The following is a 14,908-nucleotide window of genomic DNA, read 5'->3' as shown; positions in this document are numbered from 1 at the left end:
CTTGTTGGTATTAATTAATGTTGTAGCACAATTACACTTTGATTCTTTTTTTTTTTTTTTTTTTGGTCTTTTGGAGACAGGGTCTCTCTGTAGCCCTAGCTGTCCCAGAACTCACTATGTAGACCAGGCTGGCCTTGAACTCACAGAGATCTGCCTGCCTCTGCCTCCCGAGTGCTGGGATTAAAGGTGTGTGCCACCACGCCTGGCTCTGACTCAATTTTTATACCTTGGTAGTAACAGAGCCAATGGAGGTAGTGAATCAAAATGTCTGTAACCAAAAGGGATTAGGTGTCTTACAGCATCTCTGGATAGAGGTTGATAATTAATTGTCTTGGGTCGTTCTTTTCTGGCTGTAAGCAGTGTAGATTCTACTTCTCAGACTATCACACGGAGCATAGTTTGGGTCGAAGAGCCAGACAAATGGTAATTTTTACTTAATCTTAAATGCAACAGAGATTCGCTAACTTTAGTGTTTGTTGGCTACAGATTCCTTGGAGGATTTCTAATATCAAGAAGGATAAGCTTGTGCCAGTGTTCACAGAGCCCTCACAGGAAGCTGGAGAGGAAGCCTCTCAGCAACTCTGCTCAGGAGAGGCCAATTCTAGTGGCTATGGTATAGCTATAGCTGTGGTAGCCAAAGTGTCTAGGGGTTTCAAATGTGAAACACATCATGAATCTTGGTTTGCCAAGTGACTTTGAAGAATATGTGCATGGATCTGGCCATACAGAGGGTATCGGAAACTTTGGCCTTGCTACCTCATTTTTAATGAGAGGAATTTGAACATCATGAATGGTTTGTTGGGTCTCCTTGTTGAAGCTAAACAAGTGCCATCTTGGTTGGAAAGTATGGATTATGAACAACACCACTGCAAGGGTATCAGTCATGGAAGTTCCAAAAGCAGATTTAGTGGAGGACCTGAGGCTAGAGACTACAGCGAGTAGTCATTCTACTAATTTTGGCTTTAATAGTAATCTGCCAACAACAGCTGAAGTGGTAGGAGTAGTCATGGCAACAGAGGAGTTGGTGGAGGTCACTATGGAAGCTTCTACAGTAATGATGAATGTGGAGGAGGTTACAGTTGATTGGTGCATCAGTTGAACTTGTTCCTGTCAGCCTTGAACATAAGCGCATGTGGAAACCACATGTAACAGTCAGTCTATCCTGTGTAGTTTGAAGATCTCACAGTGCACTGCCAGCTGTGGTTCTCCTGACAGTTTCAAGGGAGCTCAGTGTCTCCTGACACGGAAGCTACAACCTATAGTCCTATTCAAGAGTTCGCTGTGAGAGTTACCAGATTAATTCCCATGCTTAGTTCTGCCCCAAACTACATTTATAATTTTGTGACTGAGGACCATTTGTTTGTTAACATGCTGTGACTTTGAACTTTAAACAACTTATTTGATGTCCTGTTGGCTCAATAATGCTTAAGCTATCAATTGTTTTAGTGAAATAAATTCATTAAATTTGGCTTACAACCAATCCTTGACACATGGCAGTGATATATCTTAACAGAAACCAGCAGTTCATTGGTAAATATGAGGAAAAAATTTATGCAGTGGCCTGAATTAAATTTTTTTTGATACATGAAGACTTGGTGTTACAGTTGCCTATGTGGCAAACCATTAAAGTTAAAGTTCAGGCTAGTCCATTCTATCCTGGATAGGCACTCAGGAACTTAAACTCCTTTAAAAGGAATATATGAAGATACCCATAATATTTTAGAAAGCATTCTTATTCTAGAAACTATAGTGTTTCCTCATTTAAGGTTTAAGTAGTTTATGTTGGCATACCCTTATAGGAAAAATTAAAGACTTGGTAAATTATTTTGGATATAAAATTTATTTCATTTAATTAATTAAATATCTTTTAATGTCAGCCATAAATTAAATTGAAATGTTTCGATATCTGAGGATGGTAATGACTAGACTGCATGACAACCCTGTTAAATATGGTTTTTAATGATGCTAGTGTTGGTGATTTTATAAAGTGTTTTATTTATTATTTTTATTTTATGTGTATGCGTTTATTGCCTGTGTGTAGGTAAGTGCACCCATGTCATGCAATGCCTGTGGAGGACAGAAGAGGCTGTCAGATTCCCCTGGAACTGGAGTTACAGACAGTTGTTAGCTGCCTTGTGGGTGCTGGGATTTGAACCTGAGTCTTCTGCAAGAGCAGCCAGTGTTCTTAACCGCTGAGCCATCTTTCCACATTAGTGATGTTTGGTCAAGAGAGTAAAAACAGAATAGATTGTACAGCAGGTTTTATTTTCATGCAGACTCACATTTCTCTGTCATAGCTGTGTCAAAATGTAAATGTAAACTTTGTAAATCTAAGGAAAATAACAAATGGAAAGCCTTGAGCTTTCACAAGTTCCATAAATGTAAATGTACTAAAATGCACCACAGTGCAGCTTAGTATACTTTAGTTCCCAGGTTTCCGTTATACTGTATTCTTGTATTTCAGCTGTCTAAACTGACTGTCCATTACTAGAAACACTTCTTCTGTTTGGAATTTTCTAGCCAGAATGTAGTGAATTTTAAAAATATATTGTTTGAGTAACATAAGGTTCAAATTTTTCGAAAAGTACAGGAGAGTTTTAAATGTGTCGTACCTTATTCTACAGCGTAAAGTTAGTACCCTTGTTCCATATTAAGGTCATTTGTTATGTTGCTATTTTGATTAATATAGTTTTAGGGTATACATTTTGCCCATAACTTTTTACAAAGTACTTATTTTACTGAACATACAGAGAATTATATATGTGTTTTATGTGGGAGTACTTGACAATCCAATCTTGCTTTGATCTCTTGGAGATTACTGAACACATTGTGTCAAAATTTTGTTTCTGTTTCTGAAGCTTTATTTGGGACCATGGAATGATGGTTAAGAAAAAACTTTGCACATGACAGACTTTAGATTCTTTTTTTCTTTATTACATACACTTTAGTTTTATGAAAACTAAAGTGAAATAGTATATTTTGGGATAGTATGGGCTTATGATGTTAAGTTTAATTAAATTTAAGTCAGATTACTTTAACCCAGCACTGGCAATGTAGCTATAATCTTCTGATAAAGTTAGAGAAAAATATGGCATGATGAAATTAAAAACATGCCAAGGTTTTATTATATTTAAGACATTAATGAAAACATTTCTAAACACTGGTGAAGGTTCAGTTTCTTAAACATTCATCGCATTTAACTTGTATGTCCTGTGCGGTTTGATTTTGTGGCTTTCTGGCATATCTGCAGTCTTCAAGCATGTGGTTATCTTTGTGTTGCCATAATCAGTGACTTTTACATCAAGTTTTTTCATCCGGTGATATTTTCAGTGGCTAATAATAGATTAAACTTGATGAACATAAATGCGGAACATGAAGCTGTTATGAGTTTAGCAATAACTTTAATGAGTTAGTTTTAGGTGTTAGTCCTACGTGTGTTTTTCTACTCTGATTTTAGACACCTCTGCATCACTTTACCTTCTATTAAAAATTCAATCAGGAGGTGTGATGGTACACATCTTTAGTCCCAGTAGTTAGGAGGCAGAGGCAGGTAGATCTCTGTGAGATCAAGAACAGCCTGGTCAACATAGAGTTCCAGACCAGCTGGGGTAACAGTGAGACCCTAGCTCAAAAAAACAAACAACAAATAAATCAATCAATAGGATGAGATGACAAATAAATTCCTCAAGTGGTGATTCTAACAGGAAAAATAAAGCAGAGGTATGGCATGTTGAGGTGGGTAGGTTTGTATGGAGTGGTCAGGAAAATTCTCGGTGCTCTGTGACTTCTGACAGAGGATGTGGAGGAAAAGAAGACGATGAGGAAGAACATGGAACCACAGAGACACTACATAGAGGGGTGAGAAAGTGTGAATTCTGAGTTGGGAGCAGGCATAAAGCTTTGCATGGAGGTGCTTGTGCCTGCTGTGGACTGACTGAGACACAGTGACTAGAGAGGTGGATTAATGAGCTATGGGTGGCCTAAGCCTGGAAATGGTACAGGGTCAACTTTCCAATCAGTACTTTGAATATATATTCAACTCGCTGTTTTTTATCACCACCATCTTTTTTTTTCTTTTGAGACAGGGTCTCCCTGTAGCCCCAGCTATCCTGAAACTCACTATGTAGTCCAGGCTGGCCTTAACCTCCCAGAGATCCACTTGCCTCAGTCTCCCAAGTTCTGGTATTAAAGATATGTACCATCCTGCTCGGCTCTTTATCACTATCTTATTCACTCAATTCAACAACAACCTGGCTAAATATGCCTTTGTCTACTGCACTCTGTGCAATTGTGTATCCATGAGAGTTCTCTGTTCTACCATCTTGCCTAGGCTGGCTTGACCTACATGGTAGCTCACATGGCATGAGCTCTTAATGTCCCATCCACTCTTTTCCTCAAACCACACATCACCACATGCCCCATAGTGCATAGACACACTCATTATACGTGTCCATCATTCAGTGGCTGTGCACTTCTTTTCACTCTTTGAGCTACATACCTACTCTCACACAATATAACTTGGATGCCATATCCACGTACACAATAGCAAGTGGGTGAGATGGTAGGGATGTTGGAAATGTTCTTCTGATTTTTTTACCTTTCTCGGTCAACTAAAACTCAAATTTGTCATGGGGAGCAAAACTGTTAATGTCAAGGGCAAGACAGTGGAGTGCACAGCTTTAAATTTTAGACTCCATGTATAAAAAACAAATTAATCTTCCCTCTTCTGTAGAAAATGAACATGACTACATAGCCAGAAAGCATCTAGCTATTAGGAACAGAATGTTCTTTTACCCCCATGGGTGGTAGAGTAGGAAATATGAGTCACTTCCACAAGGGGAGATGGCATGGACCAAGTCATAAAGGAGCCTTTGTGCAAGGACATTCTCTGCAAGGACTTTTGGTTCAGTCTTGGCTCTGTTTTAACTTTGGCCTTCTTAATTCAAACTGGTGAGCTTAAGGCAAATTATGAAGCTCCAGTGAGACTCAAGATTCATTCATAAAAAGTTCTAATAACCTAAGATTTTCTTGTCACAGAGTAAGTGGCTAACATTTGTAAACAGGCTGTATAATGCTGGGCACTGATGAAGCCTTCAGGGGCAAGCCAGCTTCAGCAGAAACATATTTCTCTAGCCATACTCCATGTGGCACTTGAAAAATATGACTACTGAATTTCCCATAACTCTATTTCTGTTTCAGGGTCTGTTATAAAATCAAGGGCAATTTCTCCCCTTCGCTTTCTATATGATTTTCCTACCCTCCTTCACCTTAGTCTGATGTCCTAATTTGGAGAAACTAGATAGGAAGGTCAGCATGGACAGAGACTCTACCATTGACTCTACCCCAAATCCCATATTGGTACAAACGTGCACCTGCCGGGCTCACTTCCAGCCTTCCTATTCTGCACTGGAGCGTGTGTCCCACAGTGCTCTTCTCTGATGAATATTTTTAGCCAATGTTCTCTCTATATTTGATTTTTTCTTTTCCTTCCAAATCTATTGTTATACTCTGTAAACTACCTCTAAGAGATGCTGGAAATATATCAACTTTAATGCATTTCATCTACCATCTCTTAAGTCATCTTCTCCTACCCTGGTTTCTACACTAGCCTTCTGATTTGCTGTGCTGCTTTCTTGCTTTATCTATGTTTCTAAGTCACAATATTGCAGTCACAGTGATTGTATAAGGTGTAGATGATGCATGCTTTCCTGCAGCTTAACAGCTACAAATCTCTTTGCATTTCATATAGTACAAAATACAGTTCTCTTTAGACAGTACAGAGTCCTATATGATCCTGATCATGGGTGTGTCTTTGACTTCATGCTCACCCCGTTTGCTTGCTGCTCAGATGTAAGACTTCAAATCTTGGTCTCCAATACTGTAGTGCTCACCTGTAGCTAAGGGAGACAACCAGCTATCAACTTGCTATAAAAGATGTCTTATAAGATTTTTTAAAATTATTTTTATCTAATAAGAGACTTTGAACATTAAAATATTTGGGTTTTTTTAAGGACTGTGGGACTTTCAAGGTTGTACTGCTTTATGTTGTGATAATAACATCATATCTTGGAGACAAAAAATAGAAAGGTTGAGGTTAATAGCAGTGTGTTTTTGTCAAGTTGGCAAGGGGTCAATTGTGCTGGATACCTTTAGTTGTCAACTTGAAACACCTGGTTAAGGGAACCTCAATTGAGGAATTTTCTCCATCTGTGGCCATATCTTTGGGGTATTTTCTTGATCTTTGAATGATGTGGGAGGGCCCAGCCCAATGTAAACAGTTGAGTCCCACCCCTTGGCAGTTGGTCCTGTATTGTACAAGAAAACAGGTTGTGCATGGGCCATAGGAACAAGCCAGCAAGCAGTGTACCCTCCATAGTCTGTACTCCAAGGTTTTGCTATGAGTACTTGCCTTAGCTTTGCTTGATGATGGACTTTGCTGTAATCCAAATAAACCCTTTCCTCTTCAAGTTGATTTTGGTCAGTGTTTTTAATCACAGCAATAGAGAATCAAACTAAGATACTCCAATAATTTGTCTTTTTTTTATTGTTGTTTTGCCAGAATTTTGGCAAAGTATCTTAACCACATTAAACCTTTTACAAATGCTTCTTTAGTTAATTTTTTGAGAATAAATATGGGAGGAGTTGGAGGGGAAGGAGTGGGCATGGATTTGATCAAAACACCTTATATGCATGTATGAAATTCTCAATAAATTATTTATTTTAAAAAATTCACAACTTAGCCATCACAAAATACATCTGCATTCACAGGCTCTGAGTTGCAGTCTCCCTCACACTTAGCATGGTATCTTTATTAGTCAATTTCCTCACTGAAACTTCTATCTATACATTATTTCTTTAGAGTCCTGTATTTTGATTATCCAGTTTTAGGCGGGCACTCACACCCTTTTGTAGTACATCCAATCTTTGCTTTTTATTACATATATTTTCTGAAATTTTTTCATCTAATATCACTTTTGCTTAACTAGCAATGAATGTTGTATACCATGTAGCATATACTATGGGTAATTTTATTAATAAATTGCTATTGCATAGAGGTGCATTTGAACTCTAGTTGTTATGAAAATATGATAAGGTTTCAAATGAAAGGAATCGCCTCCAACTGAGCAGTATGAAATTAATCAGCAACAGAACACATGAGTGGAGGGACTGAGGGGATGACTCAGCTGTAAAGAGTACTGGCTGCTCCTTCAGAGGATCCAGGTTTGGTTCCCAGCATCCAGAAGGTACCTAACAACCATCTGAAACTCCAGTTCCAGGGGATGTAATGCATTCTTCTGGCTCTATGGGCACTGCACATCACAAATGTACTTACATACATGCAGGCAAAACCCTCGCACAAATAAAATAAAAATAAATGAATTTAAAAAGAAATCCAGCTGTGAATCCTGTGTGCTTCATTGTAATGCAATCGTGGCACAGATAATTTCTAAGTACTTTCTAATCACTTTATAATTGGATTTAAGGTTGACTTCATAAGATGGAGCCTATACCTGACATTGTTATTGAGTCTAAGAACATGTGGCTAGACAGGCCATAGGGAAGAGCTCAATACTATTACTCTGCTACATGGGTATAGTATTAAACTGTCTCTCAATGACTTACTGTTATATGTATAAATCAATGCATCTTTCAGTTCTTACTAGAGAAGTTTCCTTATGTAGTAGGTGGTGATTAACATGGAAACCCACAACTGACCAATGAGCAGAGAATAAGAGACTGAAGAATGCTTATCCCTGAGTAGAATGACTGTTTTAAACTTCTGCCTCCTAAGGCTCAGGAATCACTGCAGAAGAGATGAAAGAAAATTTAAAGAGCCACAGGTGGTAGATGACCACAAGGAAAAAGCAACAATGACAGCATGCACAAGTACAGGTACTAGAGAAATACCAGCTTAGATGTGGGGAAATGGGTAAGAAACTCCATCCCTACGTGAAGAACTACTGGAAAACATTGGCTGGTGGGAAGGGGAGAGTCAGTCTTTTAAGGATGTGACTCTTGGTAGGTTAGCCAGGCTCCACTGGATGGATCCACGTTGAAGGACATTTGGGGACACAAATTTGCCTCTATAGGCCTCATACATCTAGATGAAGAGCTATAGGCAAATAATGACTGCTGACAGAGGACATTTTCTCCAAGGATGAGCTTCCTGATAAATTATGAAATTCCAGGTGGTCATTCCTAAATATATGTACACCCTAGCACCACTGAATGGACTCAGTACGTTGATTATATATGTGCCCATATGTAAATATATAGAATACATGAAATTGGGTGCAGAGAGGGGAGGGGTGCCAAATAAATAAAAATACATTGCATATAATTTGCAAAAATTCAATAAAAAGAACAAAATACCAAGAACAAATATATTTGATAAAAAGGAACAAAATAACAAGAAGAAAATATAAATGTGGAATATTTGCTCATCTGATTGACTGTCAGTGGTGAAATAATTTATAGGCAATTGTTAATATGAATCAGAGATAAGCAGTTTTTTGGTCTGAATTTGCAATTATTTTAACAGCTTAATTTCATCTGTACCTACTTCTCTGCAAATCTACAAATTTTCCTCGAGTCGTTCTGCCATGAAGATACTCACTTCTTTTCGTAAGACAATTGCATAGTAAAAATACAATTCATTTATTTTATTTGCAAATATTTTAACAAGTTAATCTGTCTTAATTTTTATAATGATTGACATAGAATTTGAAGGGTTTTGTAAATTTAAAAAGTTGTTTTTCCTCCACAGTACTAGTTTACTCCTGAGAGGATTAGAAAGGGGCAGCCCTCTGAGCCCCCTGAATTGGCACATGTTTCCAGGAAGCAAAAAGAACAAATGGGGGGAAGAGCGTGGCACATCTGCAGAACCGGAAGGCCAGTGTGTGGCTGGTGGTGGCAGGTGATAAAGAAGGCGGATGAGGCGCACAGCACCCGGGACTTGGGGTTGCCCCTGGTGCTGTCCACCCCATCCCTCTTCTAGGTAACATTAATGAAACTGAGAATTTTTCTAGTTGCATTTAAAGTACACTAGGAATGTTTCAATGGGGAGAATGACCTCTCTAAAGAAACAGTCCCTTTGAAATGAAGCTGGAAAACGGTCCCTAGGAAGCTTTTCCTTCTAAGCCTCTGTGCGATGTTCATATATCTCTATGATGTGCTGCATTCGAGATGCTGTTGTGGACCAGACTTTTAGCTTCATTTACTTTTCCTGATGAATCCCCCAATTCTTTAGGACTGTTGGTTACATAATTCTTACTCATTTGAAATGACAACTGTGCTATAAATGCAATTGCTAAATGTCCTTGAGTTTGCGTTTGTTCCTTTTCTTCTGCTCCGTTGTTCTTTGTTTTGGAACACCTATAATAAAATTTTAATTGTGGCAAAATTTAATATGCTTTGCTCCCTGATTACACTAATCCTTAATTATTGTTATTACACAAAATGTTCTTGATTGTTTGTCTCCATTTATTTTTCAAGCTAAACTTCTGGGTACTGTTGTAGTTTGTGAGAGCATAGTCCATCATCTTTGCAAATGGTTTTACATTACGAGCAACCATTATCTTTTAAAGGTCATATTTTTACAATGTTTTCTTCCCATAATAAATGTGCTTTAACTTCATTTATGTCTTTTAAAACAGTGCTCTGAAATGTTTTCCAGTCTGATTCACACTGAACCTCCACATTTAATTTGTATTCATTGTTGTATTCTTGTTTCCAACTTTTTGAAGCTAATATTATAGAAGGAAAAGCAACTTTACACAAAACCACTGTTGGAGTTGTTCAAAACCAGTTATCTTCATTGTGACATTTTATAATGCCTGAAAATTATGGCACTTGACTCAGAAAGTATATTTGTATGATTATGAATTAGTCCCACAGAAGAGGCTGCTGTACAGAATACACAAGTTTTTGTCCCTCTGCAAGAGGCTCCGAGAGAAGACTCTACTCTGTTCCTTTTCCAGGTGCCATGCTACTGACCTGGCTTGGCTTCATGGACACATCACTCCAATGTCAAGCCCAGCATTCTAGAATCACTCTGTGCCTTGATGGCATTTTGTTCTAGTATATGATCAAATATCTCTCTAGATTCTTCTTAAGTTCTTAGTAGCACTTATTAATTGTATATAACGATGTAGTTCATTGTGACATTTCCATACATGACGTAGCATGTTTCAATCATGTTTGAACTCCTGTTGCCCTCTCTTGTCTCTGCTCACTCTTAGCAACCTCTTCCCAACTCTTCCAGTGTCCTCTTTCATGTAATGTTTTATTTTTTTTGGTGGATCAGTGAGTTTAATTAGGGTTAGTAATGATGCTAAACACTCTTGAAGGTGTTTCTTAGCCATCTTTATTTCTTCCTTTGAGAACTTTCTGTTTAGATTGTTAATAATTAAGGAAATGCAAATTAAAAACACCTTAAGATTTCACCTTACCCCAGTCAGACTGGCTAAGATCAAGAGAACAAATAAAACCAAATTCAGGTGAGGATCATAATAATTAAGGAAATGCAAATTAAAAACACCTTAAGATTTCACCTTACCCGTCAGACTGGCTAAGATCAAGAGAACAAATAAAACCAAATTTGGGTGAGGATCTAGAGAAAGGGGAATGCTCATTCACTGCTGGTGGGATTGAAAACTTGTGCAACCCCTATGGAAAGCAGTGTGGAGAACTCTTAAGAAATTAAAAATGAATATACCATATGACCTGGTTATACCATTCCTTGGCATATGCCCAAGGGACTCATTCTATTGTAGAGACACTTGTAGAACAATGTTTGTTGCCACTCTTTTCACAATAGCTAAGAGATGGAAGAAACCCAAGCATCCCTTAGCTGACAAATGGTTATTGAAAATGTGGTATATTTACACAATGGAGTTCTACTCAGCAGTAAAGAAAGATGAAATAATGAAATCTTCAGGTAAGTGGATGGATCTAGAAACTGTTTATTAAAGGAAGTAACACAGACTCAGAAAAACAAACAATGTATGTTCTCCCTCATTTGTGGGTTCCAGCACCAAATCCATATAGGTGAGTGCATATCCTGATGCAACTGTAGGAACCAGGAATATGGAAGGGAACCAGGGAAGCAAAGGAAAAGAAGGAACAGGAGAAAGAAGAATAGTAGTAGAAAGGTGTTACTAAGGGATAAATATGCAAAAAGGGGGGAAAGGGGAAGGGCAGAAAGAGGACTATACAGAGAACTATGGGAATAAAGAGAAAAAATTATCCAGAAACACGGTAAAAAAAAAATACAACAACAACAACAAAAAAACCTTAAGCACAGAAGGAACCCTATAGGGATGAAAGAAAACCCTACCAGAAGCCATATAATTATTAAATGGAAATCCCAGTGCTAGAAATAGGTTGCCCCCCCATGAGCTGTTGGCCAGAGGGGCCCTAGAGGTCCCCAACAATAAAGTCCGTTGCCAATAATGTTGGTTGTACACTGGAAGTGGACAGAAAAACCCTATTGCTGAAAACACTGCATGATGTGAGCTCAGGAGAGGTAGAAATCATGCTTGAACTAAGCTGGAAACTCCCTGCCACTGGATGGGTGGCTTTCATGGTGCCAGAAGGTGACATGCAGGTAGCTGGGGAGAAGTATCCCCTATAATTCTGCTCCACAAAGGACCCTATGTGCACTGCACTATCAACATACCAAACAAGATGTTTCAGCTGGTATAATAGTGGCTCATCTAATGTATGTACAGCCAGAAAATTTTCAACTGGATATAATGCTCACTCTTAGAGGTAGAACACACATCTGATACTGTAGACCAGGCCAACCCCTGTGGCAGGGGAAGGTATTGGCTCCAGTGGGGAAGCCACTGCATTTGCTTTGTTAGATGGATGTCACGCACCTGTTGAAGTACTGTCCAAGCATTTGTGTTTACACTCGTAGTTTAAGACAACGGGAGGAATCTGGCCCAGCCTGTGGTCCCTAGTGAAAGACTTCTGTTGGAATTACAAGTCTCTGGGGACTAAGATGGTAGGCTATCTAGACCTGCCAACCATGCTGTGTGTACCATAATGCCCATTGCCTTGGATACAGCCCACATGGGCAGAGTCCACCATGGACATAGACTACCATGAATACACCCTCCCATGGATACACACCATAAGGACACAGTCTTCCATGGACTCAGCCCACCATAGACATGACTTACATTTATATAGCCTACCACAGACATAAGTTATCAAGGACACAGCTTGTATTTATACAGTCTACTATGTACATAGCCTACCAGGAACACAGACAACTATGGAAACAGCCCACCACAGATACACCCATGGTCACAGGCCTGCATGGACATAGCCTACAGTGGACACAGCCCACCATAGGCATAGCCCATCATGGTCATATTCCTGTGGACACAGCTTGAATGGGCATACCCACCATGGATACAACACACCATAGATACATCTCACCATAGGCATAGACCAGCATGGACACAACTTACTATAGTCACAGCCCAGCATGGGCACAGCCCTTCATAGACACAGCCCACCATAGACATATAGCCTACCATTAACACAGTCCACCATAGGCACAGCCCTCCAAGGACAGGGCACACCATGGACACAGCCCACCATGGGCATAGCCCTTCATGGACACAGCCCTCTATATACATATCCCTCAATGCACATAGCCCATAGGACAAAGCCCTCTACTTCTTTTGTATTCTGTGATGTCTATAATTCTCATGCAACATAGTAGAAGAGAATAAACCTCTTCATAGCCACATGACCAACATTGTACACTTTCCTAACCCCAATGAAGGAGTTTTGAATATATATATTCAAATACATATATTCAATTTAGTATTGTGCCTTAAACTTACATATGTGGCATAGGCACATGTCTTAATCTGTTTTCTTCTGCTATAACAGAGTACCAGAGACTGGATAATTTAGGAAGAAAAATCTTTGACCCACAGTTCTTAAGGCTAGGAAGCACAAGGTCAAGGGGTCCATACCAGGCAAGGATGTACTTACTGTATCATCCCATGACTGAAACATTAGAGACTGAGCAAAAAGGAACTGAATTTTCTCCTATAAGAAATTTATACTTGTGATAATGCCATTAATCCTGCAACAGGGACAAAGCCCACATGATCCAGTTTCCTCTTAAAGGCCCCACCTCTCAACCTTGATGCACTGGTAATTAGTTTCCAACAAGGGAACTTGGAAGGACAAATTTAACCATAACAGTATATAACAAAAGTTGAAGAACTGAGGCCCAGAAACTCAGTCTGTCTATAACAGATCTCATAGCTTCCTATGAAATAACTCAGCAAACTTAAAACTCTGTAAAATATGACTTCTGGAAAAAAGAAAATACCAGGTTAATCATCTTCTTTTTCTTCTATATAAAGACAGGGGATTTATATTCGTTTCTATGATTGCGTATAAGGTATCTGTTGAGGGAAACTCACCGGGCACCTACAGCCCTGATTTCCTCCTAGTTGGTAATTTTGACAGGGCTGGGAGATAGTTTCCATTTCTACCACTGACAGCAGCAGTGAGAGGAGTTTAATTTCTAATGAAGACTCCCAGGACCCAATGGCAATGCTGATTTGTTCTGTTAATGTCAGAAAAAGGACTCAATTTCATTTCAATGTTAAAGAATATTTATGACAGTTAAAGGATGCCACACAACAAGGAGAGGCAGGGCTCAAGTTCACGTTCCCTCTGGAGAATCACATTGAACATGATTTTCTCTCCTGAAACAAGGACGGCAAAGGTGTGCAAAAACATCTGGAACTTGGGAGCGTGAGTCTTAGCAGGGGGTTTTCATTCCTTGGTGGTCATGTAGGCATTCTTTTACCAAGTAATAAACCCCAGTATCAGAGTGTGATAATCAGGGTGTGACTCCTGATTAAAGTCTTGGTGTGCTTTGTCAAGCCTAACTATGATTAATCCAAAAGGTTTTAGTTGACTGGCTTCCAAAGAGGCTGAGAGGTTGCTCTCCCTCCACACCAAGCCTGTCACACAGACAGTGCGCTGAGTGGAGGGGCTCTGTACGAGAAGACTGCAGTTCCCTGGGCAGCCATGTTCTTGCACCGGTTCCCTTTCCTAACACCAGAGCCCTTATTTCTAGGTCTCTCTGTCTGGGTTCTGGGTAAAAACCTTCCTCAGCTGCTTCTGCTGACACTTATGGGGCATAGGGGCAAACCTCTGAGATATTTTTGCCTATTAGTAATTTTCTATCACCAATGTGCCCTAACCCACTCCCCACCCCTACTCCCCCATGCCTCAGGGTCCATACAACTGTACTTTTTGGTGGCTGGGCACGATGGTGCATACCTTTGATCCTAACTCTCAGGAGGCAGAGGCAGGTGGATCTCTGTGAGTTCAAGGCCAGCCTGGTCTACAAAGTGAGTCCAGGGCAGCTGGGGCTACATGGACACCCTGTCTCAAAAAGACCAAAAAAAAAAAGAGAAAAAAAAACCAAACTACATTTTGTTCATGTTCCTCAAAAGTCCCTGACCCCCACACTTGTGCTAGTGCCTTGTTCATGGAAGGGAATGGAATAGGGAGTCATCACAATCTTAGCTATTGACTCTTGCTTACATCACTGCAGCGAGTGATTAAGGGATTGGCTCTTTAATTGTATCTATACTGGCACTCCATGCCAGCTGAGCTCCTGACACCCACTGCAGGCTCACTGAGACCAAGTGTCAGTCCTTAATCTCACTGTTACCAATAGCACTTAGTGTAAACTGCATGTGATGTCTTAGAACCCTATTGCTGCAGTAAAACACTACCAAAGGGCACTCAAAAAACTCAAACCAGTCCCAGCCAATCAGAACTGACACACTGCAAAGGTCTACTGACTTTTAAATCTTTACTCAGTCAATGTGTAAGAACCATCATGGTTATTATA

At 39.5% G+C, this 14,908-nt stretch overlaps 1 pseudogene; it reads left to right on the top strand.

Annotated features, from left to right (window-relative positions):
• Positions 1–325: 325 nt before the first annotated feature.
• On the top strand, positions 326–1,083 carry LOC115070898 (annotated as a pseudogene).
• The last annotated feature ends 13,825 nt before the right edge of the window (positions 1,084–14,908 follow it).

Source organism: Nannospalax galili, unplaced genomic scaffold, assembly GCF_000622305.1.
Source record: "Nannospalax galili isolate Female #2095 unplaced genomic scaffold, S.galili_v1.0 scaffold2098, whole genome shotgun sequence".
Lineage (NCBI taxonomy): Eukaryota > Metazoa > Chordata > Mammalia > Rodentia > Spalacidae > Nannospalax > Nannospalax galili.
The sequence above is the reverse complement of the archived record's forward strand: the minus strand, read 5'-3'. Positions and strand labels throughout refer to the sequence as shown.